The following is a 9,063-nucleotide window of genomic DNA, read 5'->3' as shown; positions in this document are numbered from 1 at the left end:
TTTCCCAAGGCAAAAACTCTGTGATTACCAAGGAGCATGAGTACAGGACATAACAAGGCTGCTTCTGACTGTTCTACTACAGATGCCAGGAGCTGACACTGTCGTAGTCCATGTGGGGTCAAACGACATCAGGAGAGGTAGCTCGGAACATCTGAAAATTGATTTTAAAGAACTGATTTAACATTAAAAGACTAAAAAAAACAGCCAATGATTTCAGGTCCAGTACCATCGTTGGGTGTGAAAGATTCAGCAGGCTACTGGCCATACACATCTGGCTAAAATATTATTACAGCTCTGCTGGAGTCACTTTAAATTATAACTTTGACATCTTCTGGAAACAGAAGAAACTCTAAAGGAATGACGGAGTCCATCCAAATCGTCTTGGCTCCTGGACTATCCACGCATTTCAAGACTGCGTTGAAACAATTACTTATCAATGACCGAAGACCAGCTCAGCTAATCCCTACCATTGTGACAATGAGTTGTAATAATGCTGCATTAAAGGTACATTATCCTAGGGGTGTTTCAGACACAATGTAAGTAACTTAATTTATGTCCACCTAGTAGCGTAGCTTAATCATGACGGGCCCAGGTGCCAAAAAAAATGACGGGCCCCTATCACCACCATTATTTCCCTTCAAATGTAAATATTTTAGTTGGATAAGGCTGTGTATTAATATCACTAAGCATTATAACAGCAGAGCAGAACCTAATCTAAGAGAAGCCGCAATATAGCCAACACATGGAACACCATGGACGGCGGTCAGAAATTAACCCGTATAAGTCGATCAGCACCACGGAAAGCACAAAGCGGTCAAAAAACACCCTATTTTATCTGCAAATAATAGGCAATAGCCTATATTATAAAACATAAATATATAGATCAATCTCTTGACAGAAACACCGAAACACAGCTAATGACCCAGTACATGCGCGCTGTAGTTATGCACAGCGGCAAAACTGACATATCGGTATTTCACATTATCTGCCTCCCGCAGAGGCCTATAGCAAAAACACCAGCAAATCAATCAAGTAGAACATTCAAGATTGCTTAAACGGCAGCATGCATTTTAACAGTATATGATGCGTATGTGCTTACTATTATTCTTATAACCCAGTTAAAAGTGTAGGCTATGATGACAATGAAATGTCTCAGCAACCGTGCACCAGAACATGGTTTCCAAAGACTGATCGATCATAGTCGTAGATTGACAAGCAAAGTAAATTAATCTCAATAAAGCTTGATTTATATAGGCTGTCTGGGTAGTCTGCCTTGTAAAAACATAAGCTTACTCACATACATACATGAAAGGAACTATCGTGCGACATCTGTGTGGTTAGTGAGAAAGTGCATGTTGCAAATGTACGCTCCCTTACTAGACGTCCGACTACGTCCGATAAATCCGCGGACGGCATCGGGCCGCTCACAGGGGCCGGATCTTCCAGGAAGTCATCGAATGGAGTCTCTCGAACCTTCCGTTTCCGTTTAATAAAATGTTCAAATTTTGGTCATTTCTTTGCAGTTCCGGATTATTCCACGGGAGGGCGAACGGAATCATATTGCAAATGTAACGTACATCACCAATCAGGACGCGGCTTTTTCTCCTAAACGGAAAAGAATTCGAAGACGAAACTCGGTCGGCGTGGGTTTGGCATAATGGGCAGTTGGCCCCGAACAGGATGGAGTCGAGGCCTCGACGCTTTTCGAGTTAAGGCTATTTTTCTGGGATTGAAAGTCAAACAGGAAAATAGAGTGCTGATTTGACCGCTTCACATCAAACTACATGAGCCTACGGTGTCAGGAGAAAAGGAACCATGCATTTACCAATGTTCATTTCAGAGAAATTGTACAATGGCACATTGGTGATATTCAACAATAGGAGTTTTTTTTCTCCAAAAAAGTTACATATCCAGTTGCAGCATGTTCAGATGAGTCCGTTAAGGTGGGTTTCGGAGCTCTGCGAGATTTCTGTGATTTTCTGTGATTTTCTGAAACAACACACACTTGTTCAACCCTCTGTAAATAAGTCAGTTCTTAACATAAAGACCTAAAACTCAATATTCTATAAGAGCCTAACGTTCAGATTCCTGTGTCAACCAGAAGTGCCTTAAAATGGTGTCATAGGGGCTGTTTTGAAGGGTTAAAAAGGTCAGATCTTTCCACAACTTCATATGTGTGACTAGGCAACCCTCATGAACTGTAAATCAGTCATTTATCCCATCAGATGTCAAAGAAAAGCTCTCTCACACACACACACACAGCAAGGACGGAGTGACACAGTGCGGTGCTTAAAGACACAAAGAGCCTGCAATGGCATTACCATTATCTCTAGGCTGTGCCGAGTTCAATGAGACGCCCCGCTTGACCGCAGCTCCCTCGGTCTGAGCGCAGCGACCGTGAGAAAACTATGCCCAAAATGATGCCTGCACCAATATGTCAAGTGCTTTTGGGTGACAGTGAGAGAACCGTTAGGGTTAGAAGCACAATTCAACCTCAGGGGTGTTCTTGAGGTCCTCCCGATCTGTGAAAGCCTAACCTTGACCCTGTGGCATTAACCCTTCACAGTGAAAAGAAGGTGTTTAGATCAAAAAGTGTGCAATGACTTCTCTCCCCATAGGAATACATTGACTAGTCTCCTAAATTCAACCTGAAGCCTATGTGGGTTATGAATCCCTTATGAACCTGTCTTCTATAACAATCCATCAGGCTACTGTGAGGTCTACCTGTGTCGATTCTAAGGTTCCTGGAGCATCCGGAAGTTGTTAAAAACAGCCTAGAGCTATTGGCATATGGCCAACCTGCACATAGTGAAAATCACGCAACTCAACCATGTGTCATTCATTCAATTCTTAAGGTAGAGGCTTCATATTAAGATTCTGTTTATGTCTACCCCAAAGACAACGTGTGTTGAGCAAGAGCTTCCTGTGACAACCGGAAGTTGTTAAAAACAGCCTAAAGCTATTGTCATATGGCCACCTGCACATAGTGAAAATCACGCAACTCAACCATGTGTCATTCAGTCAATTCTTAAGGTAGAGACTTCATATTCAGGATTCTGTTTATGTCTACCCCAAAAACAACGTGTGTTGAGTAAGAGCTTCCTGTGACAACCGGAAGTGGTTAAAAACAGCCTAGAGCTATTGTCATATGGCCAACCTGCAGATAGTGAAAATCACGCAACTCAACCATCTGTCATTCAGTCAATTCTTAAGGTAGAGGCTTCATATTCTGGATTCTGTTTATGTCTACCCCAAAGACAACGTGTGTTGATCAAGAGGTTCCTGTGACAACCGGAAGTGGTTAAAAACAGCCTAGAGCTATTGTCATATAACCTGCACATAGTGAAAATCACGCAACTCAACCATCTGTCATTCAGTCAATTCTTAAGGTAGAGACTTCATATTCAGGATTCTGTTTATGTCTACCCCAAAGACAACGTGTGTTGAGCAAGAGCTTCCTGTGACAACCGGAAGTGGTTAAAAACAGCCTAGAGCTATTGTCATATAACCTGTGTAACAGATGTAAATCGTACTCTCCTTGCGTTGTGTTTTCTCCTAATAACTCACATCAGCCAGTGGTCCCAGTTGAGCATCATTTATTCCTGTTGTTAAATGAGAAACAGCACGGTAGTTGTGCAGGGCTTAATGATACTGATGGCTGTCAATGGCAAAATCCCTTGCATCACATTTTCATACTGGGGTCACAAAATACAAAAATACAATACAAAATATAACATGTGTAAATACCTGTTGTTAAATGAGAAACAGCACGGTAGTTGTGCAGGGCTTAATGATACTGATGGCTGTCGATGGCAAAAGCTGTAGCATGAAGACAACTGTGTTAGCAGTGGGCTTATGTGACCATTACAACGGTGTATGCTAGCTAACACTTATCTACAGCAATCATATGCCAAAGCACATTCCATAAAGCCCCTCAATCCCTAACAGGTACCATATACCCACACATGTATAAATCAGTAACGTACAGCAAACTTGTACACATTGTAAAATATAAAATATAAAACAGTATTCAGAACGTGACCTACCCCTTGCATCACATTTTCATACTGGGAAGACCTGACGTTCGCGATCTCCCCCCATCTGCAAGCGGGGCCAATCACAACACACCTTATTGTCATCAGTTGAACCAACCAATACGAATGCTTGAACATTAAGTACACATTGCTTTAGAGGCAAGTGGAAACATAACCAACCCTGTTACATTCTCCCCTGCTGAATTACACTTGCACACTATAAAGAAACAAAATGAGGTATGCAATACCTTGCAATACATGTCACCAAATATTCCAGTGCAAAGACTATTCTCCAAAGAGAATTAGGGGAATTCAAAGACCCCGTAGGAAAACATGCCTGTTACATGTTCAGCACACTCAGTGACAATGAGAACCTCACAGAAAAACCTTGGTCTACTTGACCTCTGACCTCCATGGGGTCTCTTGAATGAGAAAAAAAAAGGAAAAAAAAGAAATGGACTACAGACTTGGATTCTAATCCTACACCCACACAGGTATTCTAATGAATTCTGTATGAAAAACCCTCTGTGTCTGCATAGTCTCTATGAGTCTCACTGGGCGTTTCTTAACCCGACCAGCCGCTGACCTGACAGGCCTAACAGAGTTATTACGTTTAACCTGTTCACCTACAACCACCACTGGTGGGTCACTTTCCACAGTCGGTGGATAGTCAAGGACAAGGGTTCTGTGACTGTTGCTGGAGCTTGTGCTACCAGCGGCATCTTCAGAATGCCTTTCTTCTTCAGAGGGTTCGGACATTTCTTCTCCAAAGGTTAGCTCTGACACGCTTGTGCCACCAGTGGCACCCTCAGAATGTGGTGAGTTCTGAGGGTCCCTCGCCAGTGGCCCATCTTCCAGCACATCTGGGGTTTCTTTTTCAGAGTGCTCCGGCTGTCCTTCCCCCGAGGTCTGTTCTGATACCCACACACTAGTCCTCTCACCAATGTCCATTTCTGGTATATCGTTCACGGATGAGTCCTCCATCTCCTCACTCGGATCCTCACGGTCTCCCATATTAGGTGTCTCCAAGGCAGTGTCAGGTAGAGGCAAGAAGTTTACAGGCATTATCAGATTACGGTGGACCGTTTTCTCCTGGCCAGTCGACATGTTCTGTATATTGAAGATGTGGATGTCGCTATTCTTCTCCGTAACAATATAGAGGTTGTTCTCCCAACGATCCGCCAGCTTCCTCTTTCCACGTTCACCCTTATTCGCCAGCAGCACCCGATCACCGACCTCCACTGGAGCCCCTCTGATCTTCCTGTTGTAGAGGCCCGCATGCCTCTTCAGCTGTTTGGTTGCCGACACCTGTACCATCTCCATGGCCTCCCTCAGGTCTCTCGTCAGGGACTTTATGTACTCGTCATAGTCTACAACCTCTGAGTCTTGCAGCACCGTACCAAACATCATGTCGACAGGCAGACGTGGGGTTCTCCCAAACATCAACTGGAAAGGGGCGTAGCCCGTGGTTTCATGGACCGTACAGTTGTAGGCAAAGGTCAACGACTTCAGCTTCTGGGGCCACCTGTGCTTTGCTCTTGTAGGTAAAGCCCTGATCATGTTCCCCAGCGTTCTATTGAACCTTTCGACTCCCCCGTTCCCCATTGGATGGTAGGGAGTTGTGTGCGACTTCTGGACTCCTGCAGCACTCAACAACTCAGCAATCAATTTACTTTCAAAGTTGGCCCCTTGGTCAGAGTGGATACGACGAGGAAAACCATACACACAGAAGATGTTGTTCCATAGCTGAAGGGCCACTGCTTTAGCTGATTGGTTCGGACACAAGAAGGCATGGGCCATCTTAGTAAAATGATCAGTGACGACCAGGACATCCAAGGACTTGTTGTTGGAGTCTTCAGCAGACCAGAAGTCCACGCACACCAACTCGAGGGGCTCAGTCGTGATGATGTTCTCCAGTGGAGCTCTGGCCTCTGGCTCGGGGGCCTTACTGAACACACACCTCTTGCAGGTCTTGACATACTCTCTGACATCCGACTCCAGACCATGCCAGAAGAACCTCTGTCTCGTCAAGTACAACGTCCGCTGTTGCCCTTGATGACCGGCTTCATCGTGGACACCCTTCAAAACTGTCGCCCTCATTGAGGTGGGTACTACATACTGGTATGTCTTCTTCTTTGACAGCAAACTTTTGGTAACGCGATACAGTACACCCATTTTCAGAGTGAGCTTCTCCCAGGTCTTCAGAATCCGCAGAGCCTCGAGTGGTTCATGGCCACGTTCCCTCCTAGAAGGTCTACGGCCCCTGTCCACGTAGAAGACAACTCTGGCGAGAGCGTCATCCTGGCGCTGCTTTGATATCAGGTCGTCACGGGATAGCACTCTCACATCTGACATCTCAGACGGCACCAGTGACTGAGTGAGCTGAGGCAGTAGCAGCGCACAGTTCTGTAGACCAGCCTCCCCTTGCGACCTCAGGACTGCTGACACCGCTTCCTTTGACAGAGAACCAGGAGAAGGATAGGAGGAGGTTTGGCAGTCCATGACAATTTCACAGGCATCTGCCTCAATTGACGGTGAGCAGCTTTCGAGGTCGAATGGGTGGGTCGACCAGCGGAACACATCTTGCACCTTCTCAGCACGTACTCCCGCAGCTTCTTCCAGCAAGGCCTTGTATGGAACCCTTGTGATGCGGTGGAGAGCACTCGGCTGCACAAATGGCTGTCTACTGAGTGCATCAGCAATGACATTTTTGGGACCGGGAATGTACTTGATGTCAAACTCGAATGGAGCAAGTTTAGCAACCCATCTCTGTTCACAGGCGTCCAATTTGGGCTTGGACAGGATGTACGTTAATGGGTTGTTGTCTGTCCATACAGTAAAAGGCTTGCCCCTTAGCCAATGACTAAATTTCTCACAGACAGCCCACCGTAAAGCAAAAAACTCTAACCTATGGGCAGGATACTTTGACTGTGCATAAGTAAGTGAATTGCTAGCGAATGCTACCGGTCTGGCTGCAGACCCATCCTCTGGCACCTGGGAAAGGACAGCACCTAATCCATTACTAGATGCGTCTACAGACAGCAAGAAAGGTCTACTAAAATCAGGGTAGGCTAGCATAACCTGATCGAGGAGAGCTTGTTTCAACTGACTAAAGGCCTGTTTGCACTCACCAGTCCAGTCTGCTGCTGTGAGTTTCCTATGTATTCCTCTTTTCCTCTTGCCTTTCCCGTGGCGTGGTGCCTTCGTCCCCGTTGTCAGCCCATGCAATGGCTTAGCGATGGTGGAGCACCCCTCAATGAACTGCTGGTAATGGACTATCATTCCGAGAAAGGACCGAATCTTCCCCTGGGAAGGCACGTCCGTGTTATCCTCCATGAGATCCTTCTCTGTCATCCCTGTAATAGCCGTCACTTTTTCTGGGTCTGTGGCCACACCTCCTTCACTGATGACATGCCCCAAGAACCGCACTGACCTCTTCATGAAATGGCATTTCTTTGGAGACAATTTCAGATTATGGGCTTTGAGACGCTCAAAAACTGACTCCAAGCGTTGCAATCCAAGTTCTTCAGTCGGGGCAAAAACCAGCACATCGTCCAGGTAGCATAGGAGGCTAGAAAAATTTTGATCCCCAAAAATGCTCAACATCATCCTCATGAATGTAGCTGGGCTGTTGCATAGTCCTTGTGGAAGATGGTTATATTCATATAACCCAAAAGGAGAAGTGAAGGCTGTAAACTTCTTGTCGTCTTCATGCACCTCCACATTGTAGTAGCCGGAGGTCAAATCCATTGTAGAGAAGAAAGCATTGCCACCCAGGGCCGCCAGAGCATCAGCTTGGTGAGGTAGAGGGTGGGCATCCTTTACGGTGCGAGCATTGAGCCATCGGAAGTCTGTACACAGTCTCAGATCACCAGACTTCTTCCAGACCAGGACGAGTGGGGAGGCATACTCACTGCTGGATTTCCTGATTATCTCTCGCTCTTCCATCTCATCCAAGGCCTGCCTGAGCTTGTCATAATGGTTAGGGGAGAGCCTACGGTAAGGTAGCCTAAAAGGCTTAGTGTCACTGAGTCTGATGCGATGGACATATCCCGTAGCCTTCCCGCAATCTAGTTTGTGCCGGGAGAAGATAGACTCGTAGCGGGCTATAAGCTGAACTAGCCTGGCCTTACACTGTTGCGACAACTGAGTGGACTCAATGTCAATGTCACCTAACCCTAACTCGTGCAACACCTCACTTGTCACTCTGTGCGGGTTGACGGTACTGTCAACGGTCAAGCTATCTCCACTACCATTGTCAAAGTCTGGATTGTCATCCATTTTGTGTACCTGCTGCACCAGGGGGACCGGTTTGACAGTGTGCCCATCTATATAGTCAGTGTCAAAGTCCTCTAATGCCATGCAAGGAAAAACATCCGCTATCTTGGCATTCCGTCTCACCGTTACTGGCTTTGATGAGGGGTTGATAACTTTGACAGGGACCCAGCCATCGCTCCACAATGTCGCTACTGTTCTCCCCACTAGAATGTTTTTTGGCCTTGAGCGTGCCCTCGTAGGCTCAATAACGACAGCACTGCCTGCGGATACATTTTGAGGAGTACACAGCCGGCCCCAGACTAAATGTTCCTGCATGGGCTCCAATGTGACCGCCCGCTTCAGCCTTACTGTGCCCACTCTTTCTGGCACTTCAGTCCCTTTCCATCTCTCTACATTAGCCAGCAGACGGAACAGTTTGTCATCTCCATTGTGTTCAGATGATGACATCTTCTCCCAGAAGTCACCAGTCGTCTTCAGCTCCCTGATGAGGTGTTTAATCACGTTGCTGCCTAGGATAAGCTCATCACGTTGGCCATCCACTACTAGAACAGGGACAGAGACACTGCTGCCATACACAGACAGATTCAATTCACACACACCTACAGGCTTGGTCTTCAACCCCCCGCAGCCAACCAACACCACTTCAGTTGGACTGAGGGAGCCACTCTTGAGCACACCTGCTCTCTCAAGGCGTGGCACCACTGTTGAGCTCAATGTGCATGCCATAGAACCGCTGTCAATCATAGCGCTC

The sequence above is a fragment of the Salmo trutta genome, chromosome 7, assembly GCF_901001165.1.
Source record: "Salmo trutta chromosome 7, fSalTru1.1, whole genome shotgun sequence".
Taxonomy (NCBI): domain Eukaryota; kingdom Metazoa; phylum Chordata; class Actinopteri; order Salmoniformes; family Salmonidae; genus Salmo; species Salmo trutta.
This window is presented reverse-complemented; position numbering follows the sequence as displayed.